Source organism: Hypanus sabinus, unplaced genomic scaffold (assembly GCF_030144855.1).
Source record: "Hypanus sabinus isolate sHypSab1 unplaced genomic scaffold, sHypSab1.hap1 scaffold_1045, whole genome shotgun sequence".
Classification (NCBI taxonomy): domain Eukaryota; kingdom Metazoa; phylum Chordata; class Chondrichthyes; order Myliobatiformes; family Dasyatidae; genus Hypanus; species Hypanus sabinus.
In genome coordinates this window covers 19143-36283 of record NW_026779098.1, presented here as the reverse complement: position 1 = coordinate 36283, position 17141 = coordinate 19143, and the positions used below count along the sequence as shown (strand labels likewise).

Here is a 17141-nt window from a genome sequence, read left to right as displayed (position 1 = left end):
CCAATCAATTTGCAATCAATGCCCACATTACACAATAATCCGTTTTGCTTTGGTATCATACTACAAACTTTCTCAATGTTTCTGTTGACATGTCACTCATTAAGTGAATACCAAATCGTCAGTCCTGTTGAAGTGATTTGAAGTGCTTTGTAATTTAATTAAATTTGTCATTTGATAACGTATATTGATAACTTTCAACAAAAGTAATCAGTCTATAATATTAGCTAAGCAGAGTCTGCTGTGTCACATGTCGGGGAATGTTTCTGTTCTCTTGATAAAACTAGATCTATGTAAAGGCAACAAAGGAGCACATTATGAACTTTAATTAATATTGTATAATACAATAGTTGTATCTAGTCTCAATTGTAAGCCAAGCTGACACTGAGGAAATACAGCTCCAGAAATAAGATTTTTATTTCTGCAAGGAGTATGTGTGTGTGGCAAATATCAAGCAGCATTTCTTGGTGCATGATTCAGAGCACACGACTGATGATAAGAGGATGTTCACCACGACATTGGAGTAAACTCCAGATGTCTCTTTCTTCTGTGCAGTAAAGGAATTAAATTTTCTGCATCCTACTACAAGTTCTGAGTTATCATAATTCGAAAACAAACAATGCTGAAAGTCAAATGCAACTGTTCTATTTATATTTTCTGCCCATTACACTACCGGTGTTTTTGGCAGCAATAAAGGTCTTCCTCTCTGGTTGTGTCCAGGGCTTCCTTCATCATGTCAGTACTTCCACTTAGTTTTCTCTACTGTCTAGTATGCATTTCATGTGGAGACTCAGGAATACAGTTACACTCAGATGTAGAATTATTCTTTATTGCTTTTCCAGACCAGTTTTTATTTACCAGTCTGAATTTTTATTGCTGAACTGAAACCCCGAACGGGCAGGACCCATGGACATCTCTTCGCCTGGCCTCTACTTATTGACCTGTTAGGTATGGCTGATACTACCAAGAGCTAAAGCAGAAGGCCCTGACTCCAGACAACATAGAACTCAGGGTCATTGAGGCACATGGTCCTTCAAACCTGATGACATGTCTGTGGTCTTCTTGCAGCCCTTTATTTATTGCCATCCCTTATTTCAAGCATTGGCACAATTTAACATTCATCATAATCCACTTCCTCTTGGTCCAAACCTTTATGTGTCAGGTTTTTTTTATCCTATTCAATATTAATCATTTGTTGTATTCCAGGTTTTAAGGTACTATGCTTTCAGTAACAAATGAATATTTCTGAACTTGTGTTGTAGATGGCGAGCTGCCCAAATGGAACGAGCACTCCCAGCAATGATCCATCGGAAGGAATTCAGTCTGCCAGAAACTTCAGTCAGACAGACAGACTGAACGACATACTTTATTGATCCCGAAGGAAATTGGGTCTCGTTACATTCATACTAAGCAGGAATTCTGTAGAAATATAGCAATATTTAACCAGAAATAATTAAATAATTATAAATTATGCCAAGTAGAAATAATCAGTGATTCATAGTCACTTTATTTGTGACAACATTAATTCGTCATGAGCTAAGTACTGTCTCTTTATAGTCTATTCGTTTACTCTATTAATAATTCATATTACATTTCAAGCAAGGTAAAGGTGCAGAAGGAGGCCATTCGACCCATTGAATCTGCTCTGCCACTCCACCATGAGCTGAACTATTCTCCCATCTAGATCCAATTTCCGACTTTTTCCCCATATCCCTTGATACACTGACTAATTAGATACCTATCAATCTCCTCCTTAAGCACCTTCAATGATTGGGCCTCCACACTGTATGTGGCAACGAATTCCATAATTCCACCACCATCTGGCTAAAAATATGTACCTTTTGCGATAATTTAATGAGAATGCCAGTAGGATAGATAAAGGGGATGCAGTGTATTTTGTATATCTGGGCGTTAAGCAGTCCTTTGACACAAGTGCCACACAGAAGGCTGCGCATTTAATTAAGAGCCCATGGTATTACAAGAATGTTACTAACATGGGTAGTACATTGGCTGATTGGTAGGAGGCAGCGAGTGGGAATAAATGGATCCTGTTCTGGTTGGCTGCCAGTGGCTAGTGGTGATCCGCAGGGTTCCTATGGGGCCACTTATTTTTATGCTGTAAATAATGACTTAGATGAAGGAATAGATGGCTTTCCTGCCAGGTTTGCAGATATTAGGAATATTGGTGGAGGGACATGAAATGTTGAGGAAACATAGAAACACGGAACTACTGCACAATACAGGCCCTCCAGCCTACAAAGCTGTGCCGAACATGTCCTTACCTTAGAAATTTTGCATTATGCCGATGACCTTTTGCTTTATATTCCTAATGTTGAGACTTTATTAGCTATCGTACATTCTTTTGTCTCCTGTTTTAGTCAGTATTCAGGATAAGAGTGAACTTATTCTATTGAATCATTTAGTATCAATTAATACTAACCTTCCTTTTAAAATTGTAAGAAATAAACTTACTTATTTGGATGGAACAATTACTAAGAACCATAAATAGTTATTTAAAGAAAATTTGGGCCTGGGACCCCAAGATCCCTCTGATCCTCCTCACTGCCAAGAGTCTAGGCATTAACTCTACATTCTGCCATCATATTTGACCTACCAAAATGAACCAGGCCACACTTATCTGGGTTGAACTTCATCTACCATTTCTCAGCCCAGTTTTGCATCTTATTAATGCCTCATCTCATTAAATTACCTCATCTCAGTAATTTATAAAAATCCCGAAGAGTTGGAGTCCCAGAATAGATCCCTGAGGCACAACACTGGACTCTGGCCTCCATGCAGAATATGACCCGTCTCCAAGCACATTTTGCCTTCTGGGGGTAAGTCAGTTCAGGATCCACAAAGCAATGTCTCCTTGGATCCCATGTATCCTTACTTTCTCATGGGGTTGAGGAGGAGATAAAACAAAGGATCATCAGTGATTGAATGGCAGAGCTGATTCAATGGGCCCGATTATCTCATTCTGCTCTTATGTCATATGGTCTTAAATAAGTACGTCTAAAATTAATTATTTTTTAATAATTTTGTGTTTAATGGGGACAATCTCAAGAGCACAGATATTAGGTATGGTGAATAAATGTTGCCAATATCAGTAGTAACCACTTCCAGTCTTATAATAAATGCTAATGAAGAACTCATTGTTTGTATGTTTCATTGATTGTTAATTATTATTACAAGTGTTGCACTATTTCACATTTCTTTAACACACATTATACAGTGTTGAACTTCTATTGGCTGGAACTTTTGGTAGTGACACTAAGTTTCTGACCTTGTGCTGTTGATCAGATTTAACCCAGATGCTCACTGTAACTTGCGGAGAAGATATTCCTGATGTCACTTTCAGGGTCTATGGTGCAGCTGTCTGAAAAAAATGAACAGCACAAATGTCATTATTGTAATCGACATACGGCAACATACATCATCTCCAATAACTATATGATTTTCACTCCAATGGAAGAACTGCAGGAACGAGACTGCAGGATTTTCTGGGATTTGAAATCAGATGGTGTCATTCTCGTAAATGCTTATGTAGTGTTCTCGCACAGCTGTAAGATAACTCTGAACTAAACACCAAGCATAAACCAATCAATGAGGCGGTCCCAGTAAGATTAACCATTTACTGTTCACTCTTCCACATTAAGGTATGGTGAAAACTGTTGATAAAACAATACAAAAAATATACTGTATTTGTTTCCTTCTTGACATCACATTTACATCATAAACACGTGCAAAAGTAAAACGACAACAACAATCTTACATTAAACTGCAACATACAGTCAGAATCTACCCACGCCATTGACTGGCTTTAAATACATTTCAACACAAACTATCCGCAACTCTTTAAATAACAAAAAACATAAACTTTATCAATCATCATTACTTTTAACAGAATCAGCGTTAACATTTTTAATTCAACATATCGATTATCTCATGAACTTAGGGCGTTGATTCACTAATGTTTCTCATGCGTAGAAAGAAAACTTTTCTCGCGCTGATACTGTACACATAAGCCCCCTCCTTCCTGTTTCTCCAAACCGGTATTCTCCCACAACACACGGCGAAACCGGGAGTGACGTCATCGCATGCCGCTATATATCACAGAAAACGAATTTACTTTAAACAACCTTAACTTTAACTAGAAAATGTTAACAAACCAATTACTAAAGCAAAAGTATAATAAACTAAACAAATGCCTTAAAGGCAACACAGCTTAAGATCTCAAATGACTGCTCCGAAGATAAAATAATTGGTTATTTGGGGAAAGAAATACGTATATATAATAAAGTTATTACGAACTCCGTGGAGCATGTGGGGATCTTCAGATATACAGGCACTCCCGCTTTCTTTCTTTTTTTTCATTTTCTTTTTTTCTGTAGGGTTGTTAGAGGGGAGGGGCTAAGGGTATATTTGTTTTTCTTTCTGTAATTATTTGAAAACGCAATAAAAAACGTTTTAAAAAGAGGATCATTAAATAAGGTCATTTAGTACAGAGTTATGGAAAAACTTCTTTTCCAAGAGAGTTGTGGGGGTCTGGAATGCACTGCCTCGGAAGGTAGTGGAGGCCAATTCTCTGGATGCTTTCAAGGAGCTAAATAGGTATCTTATGGAAAGGGGAATCAAGGGATTAGGGGACAAGGCAGGAACAGGGTATTAATAGTAATTGATCAGGCATGATCTCAAAATGGCGGTGCAGGCTCGAAGGGCTGAATGGTCTACTTCTGCACCTATTGTCTATTGTCACAGGCGTAACACTGACATGATGAAGGAAGCCCTGAACACAGCCAAAGAAGGAAGACCTTTATTGCTGCCAAAACACCAGTAGTGTAATGGGCAGAAAATTTAAATAGAACAGTTGCACCTGAACTTTTAGCATTGCTCATTTTCGAATTATGATAACTCAGAACCTGCAGCAAATTGAAGTCCTTTACTACACAGGAGAAGGAGACATCTGGAGTTTACTCCAGTGTCATGGTGAGCATCCTCTTATCATCAGTCGATGCTCTGAAGCATGTACCAGGAAATGTCGACGGATATTTGCCACACACACACATGCTCCTTGCAGAAATAAAAATCATATTTCTGGAGCTGTATTTCCACAGCGTCAATCTGGCTTACAATTGAGACTGGATACAATTGGAAAGGACGGTGAGTTGTTTCCTCTGGAGCACCATAGCCTGAGGGGAATTCCGATGAAGATTTCTAAGTTTAAAAGAGGCATAGATAGAGTAGACAGGGAGTATCTGATTCCCGGGGTTGAAATGTCAAATACCAAAGGGCAAGCATTTAAAGTGAGAAGGCGTGTGTTCAAAGGGCATGTGAGGCGTAGGGTTTTATTTATTCAGAGAGTAGTGGATCACTGGAATGCACTGTTCTTAATAGATCGTAACAGACCTTTACTTCTAACAAACCACAAAGTCACCTATTGTGTCGTGGGAATCTGATTCTCAGACTTTCGCTCATATTTGAATTGACAATTAACAAAGAATTGTGAAGTCAACTTGCTGCTCAGTTATCTCAGACCATTGACTTTTTGCCCATGGAAGAATTCCTCAACGTGTTTTCCGGAGTTCGGGTATGAGGACAGATGACACATAATAGTTGAGTGAATGACACACACTGATCCTCATGGAGGGATCAGAAATGCAGTGAGGGAGCTATTTTAAGATCCTGGGTGCCAGTATGTCCGAGGAGCTAACCTGGACCCAAAATATTGATACAGCTGTAAAGAAGGTGTGACGGCGGCTATATTTCAATAGGAATTTGAGGAGATTTGGAATGTCACCAAAAACGCTATGCTTTCTTGGAAGCTTGACAAAATTTGAATTATTATCTGAAACGTTGATTAATTTCGACAGATGTCTGTTAGAGAGTTTATTGACTAGTTTCATCTTGGCCTGATATGGAAGCATCAATGCCATTGTACGGAAAAGCCTGTAATATGTACTAAATATGGCCCAGTCCGTCATTGGTGAACCTCACCCACCATTGAACACAGGAAAGTATTCGGCACCAGTTCTCACTATTTAGTTTGACCAGTCAGCTCCTCAGAAAATATTACCAAAATATTACCCCGTCCACCTCCCACCCAACTGGTACATCAATCAAAGTATCTTCTTGATGAATAAACCCTGAACTATCATGGGAACATTTCCATTACAAGACCTACACGATTTTCTATAACTGTCCGTGAGTAACGTCTCGTGGGAAATTGTAATTGACAATGTTTTCAGCACTCTTGGGGATGCCTGCCTCAAGTGACATTCATCTATTTTGTCTAGTCAAACCAATCTCCCATTCATTACTATTCCAGCCAATTAACTTCTGAAAATATATACTCATGATGGCAAATCGACTTTATTGCATATGGCATGACTTAAGGTAGACCTAATGCATAATCTATATTCTGTGTGCTGTCTGTCCCTTCATCTTTGTGATGTTGCTGCATGCAAATTTTCCTTGGCACTGAACCCGTACCTCACTGAACTTATGATAATAAGAATAAACTCAATTTGAGTTGGAAAAATTAATGTTTTATATTGCATTTCAGTATGTTCATTATATCAAAAAATAGATGTTTGACTTTAAATAAAATGTTGTTTGGAATATTAATTATCTGACACATTTGATTTAGTCAAAGCCCAAAGCATCATTGAGGATCCCTGGCACATATCTCCCAATCTCTTTGACTTATAATCATCGAGAAGGAGGCATTGCAGCTTGAGGACTACGACTGCTAGACTGGGTAATAGGCTTCTTCCATTAGGTTACAAAACCAATGAATGCCCTGCCACAACCGACCTCTCATCACAGGACAGTGAGCTCTCTACTGTTAGTTGTTTTTTAATGTGCTGCACACTGCATGCATTGTGAGTTATATTTTATGCACTTATTTTTGACAATATTTAGTTTTATGTGCTTTGTGCGATCAATGATCTGTGGTTGGAGCAAGTTGCAGAGGAATGTTGTTTCGTTTGGTTAAAGAAGTGGAGCTAAGACAATCCTACCTGTGAAGAAATTCCCTCTGCATTACCATTTAATCTGATATCAAGTCGTCTGACCCCTCGGGCATTGGAAAACTCAGTGTTAACAATCAGCAGGAGAAACACCAGGATGACAAGAGTTTTTTGGAAGGCAATTATCTGGAGGAAGAAATCTCACTTTTGATAGCTCTGGTAAAGAGAAAAGAAGGACATTGAAAGCTTATGGATATTGGAAGACCTAAATAGAGCCGAAGTAGAGAGGATGTATTTTGTGGTGGGGGAGTTTGGGACCAGACGGTACAGCCTTGGAGTAGAAGTATGTCCCTTTACAACAGGAATGAGGAGGAATTTCTCGAGCCAGAAGGTGGTGAATCTATGGAATTGCTTGCCACAGACAGCTGTGAAGCTATGTAATTGGGGATGGGTAAAGCAGAGGTTGATAGATTATTCATTAATATGTTTGTGATAGGTTCCGCAGCAAGGGAAGCAAATGGGGTTGAGAGGGATAATAAATCATCCAAAATGGAATGATGGGCAGACCCGTTGGTTCTAAATGGCCTAATTCTGCTCCTATGACTTTTGGAAACTACAAATTGAGAGGGAGGATATTTCAGAAAACTGAGAATACAGGTAAAATGAATACAGACATACTACTATATGACAAGGATGACTTATCTTTGGATAGCTGGGACAGTAAATCAGATCAGTTTTAAAGGCAATACTGTATTTTTCTAGTTTAAGTTGTGTGTGTTCAACAATGGGCTATAGTATATCTGTGCTGAATTCGGTTCCCACATATTGTCTTGTACAATCAGACACTGTCACTGAAGGTAATAGATTATCTGCAGAAGTACAGACTCTGGTAGCCTTGAAGACAACTTCAGGACACCTTTCAATTGTAGATAGAATAACATTAAATTTACTATTCTCTTCTTTAATCACAGAGAGTATGAATTTAGATTCCATTCAGTATGAGCTGCAAGTTCCTGTACTGCTGCCTTTGCTGAGCTGATTGTTTTCCATTTCCCTAAAGTTGTTTCTATGCTGAGTTCTTAACAGTGTCAAGAGTGACAAGGTGGTGTGATTATTTCCTTGAGGCTATAGCGTGGGTTTGAGGTCCAATCGAGTGAACAGTTCAAATTCTAGGATGCTATTTCAATGCCATCCTGAATGAATCCAGGCAGATATGTTAAAGCCTCTTGAGTGATTTCCATATACCTTGGAAAAGATGGGCAAGTTCTCCCTGGTTTTGAGTCATTTTCCTTTCTATCAGGGCATAACATTGCTGCATGTGTGAGGTTGGTTGCTGTGTTTCCAATTTATCAGAAACTCTACTTCTAAAATACCTCAATGACAGAGAAATGGTTCAGGACAGCCCAAGCAGAGCATAGTACATTCAGTGGCCACTTTATTAGGAACACCCGTACATCCCATTACTCTTGTTAGTGCCGATATCTCATCATCCAATATTGTCGATGAAACTTAATGCATAAAAGCATGCAAGAATGGTCAAGAGATTCATTTGTTGTTGAGACCAAACAACAACATAGGAGAGAAATGAGATCTTAGTGACTTTGACCATGGATTGATCATTTGTACCAGGCATGGTGGATTGAGAATATCAGAGCCTTCAGCCACTTTCATGTACAAGAGTTTAAAGCGTTTAAAGATAAGTCATTTGATCATTGGCAGTTCTATCAGTGAAAACGTTTGTTTCTGTGATATGTCAGACTGTTTAAGCTGACAGAAAGGTGCTATTAAATTACCACATGTTAAATCAATGGTGTGCAGAAGAACATCTCATGAACATGGAAAGACGAAACTAATTTAACGTCATTGCTGCTTTTGTGGTTTAAGATCCAAAATGTCTAATGATATTGTGAGAGATTTAAAATACTAAATGGAATCTTTACCTTGAGTTTAGAAATAGCAAATTGTAAATCGCAAAGGATTTAACCAACAGCTACAAGGTAACTGTCAAATGGGTCAGTTTGCTATGAAAATAATTTGAGAACTAAGGAGAACATAGAACAATGAAGAGTACAGCACAACAGCAGGCCATTAGGGCCACAATGTTGTGATGAACTAGCTATAAAGCAAATCAAAAACACCCAAACACTAATCCTTCCTGCCTATACCATGTCCATACCCTCCATCTTCCTGCAATCCTCTATCAGATCACCCCTCAGCCTTTGGAGCTCCAGTGGAAACAACATTTTATTACTCCTCCTGTGATAGCACACACCCTCTAAATGAAGCAGCATCCTGGTAAACATATTCTTCACCCTCTCCAAAGCCTCCACATCCTTCCAAGTGTGGGGCAACCAGAAATGTATGCAGTCATCCAGATGTGGCCCAACGAGAGTCTTACAAAGTAGGAACATGACTATTGAGCTAAATGCTTCGAATAATAAATACAAGCATGTTGTAAGCCTATTTCTAAACAACATACCAACTTGTGTAGCTACTTACAACTAGCAATGAACTAGGATGCCATGATCTCTCTGCTCAGCAACACTAAAGGACCTTGCCCATAACAGTGTTCTGTCTTGCATTTGCCTTACTGAGGTGCAATTCGTCACATTTATCTGGGTCAAATTCCATTTGCCATTTCCCAGCCTATATCTGCAATTGATCTACATTTTGCTGTATTTATTGCCAGTCCTCCACACTATCCACAGCTCCATCAATTGTTTCTTCATCTTCCAATTTACCAATGAAGCCATCTACATTTAATGCTTGACAATAATTACTTCAGAAAGACTCAGAAAAATCAGATGTACCTGTAACAAAGAAATGGAAGTTGCTTTCTTTGAGCTGCTGTATCAGATTTAGGTGGTTGTCCCCTATATATTGTGATTCAGGGAGGGGAGGAACCTCAAGTGGAGTATTTTGCAATGGCGCAAATAGTTTCTATTTGGATAGACATGTTTGTGAAGAGTAATCAATGCACTGTGACTATGAACAATCAGTTCATATCTGAGTGTATTCAAATGGGGATTTTATATCCTCACTGTGCCTGGAGATGAAATCCACATATTTACAAATCAAAGTGAACACTCTTACTGTCAGGAGAAGTAAGAAGTAATGTTTTCTTTTCTTCTTGACCAGCCTTTGTACACCAGAGTTTCTGCACACTACCATCACTTCCGTGTCTCATGGGAACGTAACTATTGCAGAACTTCACTCAAGTATTCCCTGAACATTTGCCACACTACCGTACTTTTCCTTGAGAGCATTTGTTTCCAAATTCCTGTCTGATAGCCTCATAATTCCCATTTTTCAAATTACATTCTTTTCTAACTTGTCTGCTCCGAATATCTCTCCAATGATATTGTAAAGGAGAAAGGATTATATTCACTATCTCCAAAATGCTCTCCTACTGAGAGATCTGACACCTGACCAAGTTCATTTCAAATCAAGTGCAGCCTCTCCTCTTGTAGGCTTAACTACGTATTGTGTCAAGAAGCCTTCCAGAACACACCTAACAAACTCCACCTCATAAAAACCCTTGCTCTAGAAAGGTGCTAATCTATATTTGGCAAATTAAAATTTCCCATCATGACAACTCTGTTATTCTTACACCTTTCCAGAATCTGTTTCCCTATCTGCTCCTCGATATTGCTGGTAATATAGGCTCTGCCCTTCTCCATTCACTGTTTTGGGTGATTTTCACTGATTTTGAAGGGCCGTGCCTCACACAGCCAGACTGTTGCAATACAATACTCTCCTCTAAGGTATGAGCAGAATGGTGGGTAAATATTCGATGGAGCAGAAACAAGTGGGGTCAGCAAAAAGGAGGCTCTAGATGTGATGGAGGTTCGAGTTGATGGGGAGTAGAAAGAGGGAACCAGAGCAGGAGGATGAGGCTACAAATGAAAGTTCAGCAACATCTGGAAACTGATTGACTGAAAAAAAAGAAGTTTATGTTTGCAAAATGCTGGCGGGTCTCAGTAGCCCCAGCAGCATCTATGCAGAGGAATAAACCGTGAATATTGTGGGCCCAAACACTTCATCCTACCTAGACTGTTTATTTCTCTGCTGAGATGCTGCCCGACTTGCTGAGCTCCTGCAGTACTTTGTGTGTTACTTTGCAGTTTATTCTCAGCATCTGCCGAACCTCGAGTTTCATATCTGCAGTGAGACTTCGACAGTTGTCATACAGAATGCCTGTTGACATTGAGTAATAAAGAGGAGAAAATCTGCAGTTATTGAAATCCAAGAACACACAAAATGCTAGAGAAACTCTGCAGGCCAGGCAGCATCTGTGGATAAAAGTACAGTTTACATTTTGGGCCAAGATTCTTCAGTAGGACTGGGGAACAAACAATGAGGAGTAAATTTAAAGGTGGGGGAGGGGAGAGAGAAACACAAAGTGATAACTGGAACTGGGAGAGGGAGAGATGAAGTAAGGAGCTGGGAAGTTGATTGGTGAAAGAGCTACAGGGCTGGAGAAGGGCGAGTCTGATAGGAGAGAACAGAAGGGCGTGGAAGAAAGAAAGGGGGGGGAGAAACACCCGAGGGAGGTGATGGGCAGGCGACAAGAGGGAAAAGTGGATGGGGAATGATGAGGGAGGGGAGGCATGACCGGACGATCAAGAAATCGATGTTCATGCCATCAGATTGGAGGCTGACCAGCAAGAATACAAGGTGTTGTTCCTCCTACCTGAGTGTGGCCTCATCGCGACAATATAGGAGGCGATGGATTGACATTTCCACTGACTATATTGTTTCTGGAAGCTTGCTGTGTTGAAGTAGATGCTGAGATTTCTGCATAAAAACATTGACTGCTTTTGGGACATGTGCTGTTGAACCAGCACTTCTCCCCTCAAACTAATCCAGTATATTAACAACAACATGTCCCCTCCCTTTTCCAAAAAATAATTCAACCACTCTAATACCATATATCCCATATGTTTACACAAATGGGACATCAGGAATATTTATCTATAACTAGGAGGATCCAACAGGGGTTTACCAGGATCCTGAATAGACACTACAATTGCAATTTTCCATGAGGAGGGATGATGGCCTGAATGCCAAATAGGATTCAAAAATGTAATATTATCTCCAAAGAGCTCCGGCCATACGTTTAAACATGCAATAACATATATCATCCTTTCCTGGAGCCGTCAGCCCAGTATTAATAATCGTTTTCCTAAATTCACACAAATAAAACTCTACATCACTGTCATTGCTACAGCAGGTTTCCAACAAGTCTGGGTATTCACTTAACAGCTTATCCCTACATTGTTTAGTCTCTTCATTATTTTGATTATGAGTTACAGCAAATGACCAAGCCAGTAACTAAACCCTCTCCGTTTCAGTCACAATTGTATCACCTTCTTTAATCAATACTGGGACCCTATGAATCCCTCACCCCCATTTTCTTTATCATTCCCCTAACACCTCCAAGTTTAATAGTCCTTCGAATTCTAGCACAATATGACCTCTAGTAAATATTTTTCACAACCTTCATTACTTTCCTCACCACGGCCTGTGACCTGTTACACTTAATAAGATCACGCGGACAGTGATACTTCTTAACTTTCCAAAATGCCACATTTTTCTCAATAATTGCCTCTGCACACTCCTCCGTCCACCATGGTACAGATTTTCTCCTATTAATGCACTTTTTAATATGAGTCTCTTCCAGCAAATTTGAGGAATAACGTGAGAACCTTTCTTTGCAGAAATCGACATCATGCTCTCCATTCCATCCAAACAGATGTTCCATTCATCACATAAAACATTAAAACTTCTCCAATTTGCTTTACCGAAATTCCACCTCCTCAAAGAGGCATCTTGGTCTAAACCCAGGCTTATAAATAGAGGAAAATGATCACTCCCCAATGTTTCATCTCCCATGACATACCACTCACTCACTGCAGCATGAATGTTTGAAACCAAAGTTAAATTTACAGCAATTTCAGAACTATTATGAACATTAAATCTCATAACTCTCCCACCAGTTAGACACAGTGAAATATCTAAAACTCTTCTGCAATCAAACAAGCACCATCATTCTGAGAACAAGCCCACAGTGAAGTCTATGCATTAAAAGCCCCAACCATACAACCCTCAGTGAGCTGGAGCTACATATACTCTAACACATCAATCGAAAGCTTTCCACCATGGTTATAATAATATACCTCTTTAATGTCGCTCCCTGTTGAATCAAATACTTCTACAAGTGTCTCATACATTTCATTCACATCCACAACTGTATGCCTTCTCCCTTTCTGTATAAAATTTGCAATAGCACCTTCTCTACGAAATAATCTATCACGCCTAATTACAATATAATCCTGGAAGGAAGAATTTAAATGTGGGAAGCCAGGTTTCCTGAACACATACAACGTCAGATAGATTTGATAAATCAGAAATAAACTTGGAGTCTTGACCGTGAAAAATTCTGGCTTCCGGAAATATGCGTATTCTCCCTTCATACACAGTCTGGAGAAATGTAGCGGGACGTTTATGATTGGTGAAACAGATTTAAACTAAGTGTAGTTAATATTGCCACGGTGTCTGGAGATTTAGTTCACCGATTTCTTTCAATTTATAAATGTTCGCGGACGGTCATTGTGTAAACTCAAGTCAGTTTACCAACGGATGGCCCTTCAGAAAGTGGGGCTTTAACAAATACAGTCTGAACAAACCGTGAGTGTTCAGCTCTCGGGTTGGAATGGGGTTAAGAGAGGTAACAAAAATGGGACAAAGCTCAAAGAACCGCATTCTTCACGGTTATTAAACCAGAAGCAATAATTAGTGTCTTCTTCAGAGAAACCTGATGACCGAGAGGAAATGACAGGGAAGGAGTGCGTCATGATTCCATGCCTGTGCAGTACGCAGGAATGTAACAGAGAAATCTGGATTCTGCTGAATAGTGGACAGCAATTTCTGAGTAACGGAGATAAGATTCTGAATGAGCGCATCAAAAAGCAATTTTCAAGCTTACCTCAAGTCCATGTCGCAATATTCTTTTAATGAAACCGTGAGTGGCTCTTAAAAGATTCTTTGATTTTCCCGTTTGTTTTGTCAGTAAACTTGTCTTCAGTTGGAGCTGGTGTACTTGGTCACCGCCATTGTCCCTTCGGAAACGGCGTGCTTGGCCAGCTCCCCGGGCAGCAGCAGGCGCACGGCGGTCTGGGTCTCCCGGGAGCTGATGGTGGACCGCTTGTTGTAGTCGGCCAGGCGATAAGCCTCACCCGCGATGAGCTCGAAGATATCGTTCACGAATGATTTCATGATGCTCATGGCCTTGGAGGAGATGCCGGTGTCGGGGAGAACCTGCTTCATCACTTTGTAACTGTCCTTCCTCGACCTCTTGCGTTTCTTGCCAAACTTGCTCGCCGGTTTGGACGGAGCTTTCTTGGCGCCCTTCTTGGGAGCGGGTTTCGGAGGATCAGGCACTTCCCCGTCGGTTTCAAACACAATAATAATCAGAAACTGTTCGGAGCTCGGACTAAATAGGCAGCGCACAAAATAGTATGTTAATTAGAATGGTGACGCTGAGCATTCCGATTGGCTGCTTGGAGAAAGGAATCACCAAGCGGAACGCTGGGGGATGGGAAGCGGCACCAATGTGTGACGGTTCGCGCTGCGTTTAATACAGGAGGAAGGACAGAGGGCAGAGACAGGCGGGGGTGCGGGCTGCAATTGAAAAGGGAAACGCAAATTTCAAAAGCAGTATGAAAATAAAATTAGATGAAATATTGTAAAATTAAACACGAAGACGTTCAGTTCATGACACAAGGCAGCAGGAGAGCGAAGGAGAGATTTGGACATTTCAAAGTAAAGTTCAAATCGAGTTTATTTATGCACACAGGAGAAAGGAACAACGGATTTGTAGCAGCATTCACAGACACATTTCATCAGACACAACATTGACAAGAAACACTGGAATTAAATATGAATTATACCAACATATTCAAATAGACAGAGGACTATCAGAACAAAATCAAAATAACAAAGATTATGCGGGCAGTCGGAGAATCACCCCTCTTGTGCTTCTTCATCTCGTCACTCTCGATTCAGTCTCACGCAACGCTGCCACATTGATCCGGCCCATGCCTTCATCCACCAGGTCCAACACTTGCCTTTGTTGGATCTTACTCCTCCGTACACTCGGCTTCGGGTTTGTGGGTGTGTGGCCAGGGTTAGAAGCGGTGGGTGCCCCTTCTTAGGATTGGGTTTGAGGGTAGGGCTGGTGGATGTATATGTCAGGCTGGAAGAGATAAAGCTGTGGAGTTTAGTATGGTGAGATATGTGGGACTATGGTGGATAGGGTAGTGTAGTGGAGCCAATTTAATCTAGCCGATGCCTTTCATTAACGTGGCCTGACTCCCACTTGGCTTAAAGAACCGGGTGTGCAAAGGGACACATCATCAGTACTGCAACCTGGGGTCATTGGGGGTTTCGGGTCGTTAATCATGAGACTCTCTTGCCCAGGTGACCGAGCCAGGGTTGATCAGACCCAGCTTGTGTTTATCCCATGGACGAAGATAATCAGAGGCACTGTAATACTGCATGTTGTGGGTATTTTCGAACTTGTTACTTGGCTGTATTTTGACCATTTGGAGAGTACAATGTTCTGAGGCCTTGTAATCAGGCTTCACCTCCTCGTAAGGTTCCACTTTCCTGCTTTAAATTTACATCTGTCTTTATTTTGCATCTGTGTGCCTGGGATAGCATGGGTTAATGATTGAGGTTTACAGATTTGTCCATAATTCCAAAATACAAAAATCTCTGAAATCCAGAACTTTTTCTGCTGACATGACGTCACAAATGGAGAATTTTACCAGGATTAAATGGCTTGTCATATGAAAAGCGTTTCATAGCTCTGGGCCTCTCTTCCCCGTGACGTTGGAGAAAGAAGAGTTACCGAATTGAAACCTATCAAATAGTGGAAGGGCTTGATTGAGTGGATGTGGAGAGGATTTTTCCTGTGGTGGGAGTGTCTAAAGCCAGACCACCCAGCTTCAAAATAGAATATCCTTTCAGAATGGAGAGGAGGAGGAATTCCTTCAGCCAGAGAGTGGTGAATCGGTGGAATTTTTGCCACAGGCAGCAGGAGAGGTCAAATCACTGGGTATAGGCAGAGATTCATAGATTCTTTAGTGGTCAGGGCATAAAGGGATACAAGGGAAGATAAGAGGATAAATTGATCAGTGATGATGAAATGGCAGAGCGGGCTCGATGGGCGAAATGGCTGAATTCTGTTCCTATATCTTGTGGCCTTATGGACTGAGTGACGAAAACTCTCCCAGAGACTGGTGATCTCAGCTTTGACACAACCCAGCACCTGAGGCTCCAGATTACTTATACAGCGAATACAGAAATTCTTCATTTTCTGATTAAAGAGATATAATTCTATTTCCATCCTGAATGCATGTCACCGCATTCTGATGTAAAAGAGTAATGATGCTTTGGGCTGAGAACCTTCACACTGTGATTTGATGGAAGGGTCTTGGCCCGAAGTGTTAACTGTTTACTCTTTGGCATACAGGCTGCCTGTCCTCATGAGTTCCACCAGCATCTTTTGTTGCTTTGGATTTCCAGCATCAGCAGATTCTCTCGTGTTTGCGATTTACACCTCATTCTGAGGGTATTTTCCTCAGTTTTGGAACTCTCATTCAGGGGAAAGATACTCCTTGCCTACTGTCTGTCACATCCTGAAAGAATTTAACAGATTTCCTCGTTTTCTCATTGACTGCAAGAAATACAGACCCGGTCCACTCACTGTCCTCTCACATAACCAACCCTCCATCCCTGGAACCAGCACAGTCAGTGCGGGGAACAGTCACTGCACTCCCTCTATTGCAGGGATATCCTTCCTGAGGAAGTGTGACCAAACACGGACACTACATTCAAGGTGTGCTCTCACCAGGACCCTACAGAACCCACCGAGATATCTGTACCCCTCTTCTCCACTCCTCCTGGATCACAGGACAAAATACTGTTTGCCCCTCTCATTACTTGTTGTATCTGCATGTTAACTCAAGTGATTTGTTTACAATGACACCCAGGTCCCTTTGAACATCCCCATGTGGAAATGACTCTTACAGATCCTGGGAATAGGTGATCTCACTTTTCCGCACATTCTTTTCCATCCGCCCCATCCTCAACCATTCACTCTCCTCT

At 40.7% G+C, this 17141-nt stretch overlaps 1 long non-coding RNA gene across 1 annotated transcript in view; it reads right to left on the bottom strand.

Annotated features, from left to right (window-relative positions):
* Positions 1 to 14382, bottom strand: part of LOC132386163 (uncharacterized) — a 53546-nt gene extending 39164 nt beyond the window's left edge. The window contains exons 1-2 of the long non-coding RNA XR_009509420.1: positions 13957 to 14382; positions 3284 to 3376 (exon numbers count right to left, since the gene is read on the bottom strand). This is a non-coding gene — a long non-coding RNA (uncharacterized LOC132386163). The remainder of the gene's footprint in view (positions 1 to 3283; positions 3377 to 13956) is intronic.
* Between the last annotated feature and the right edge of the window lie 2759 nt (positions 14383 to 17141).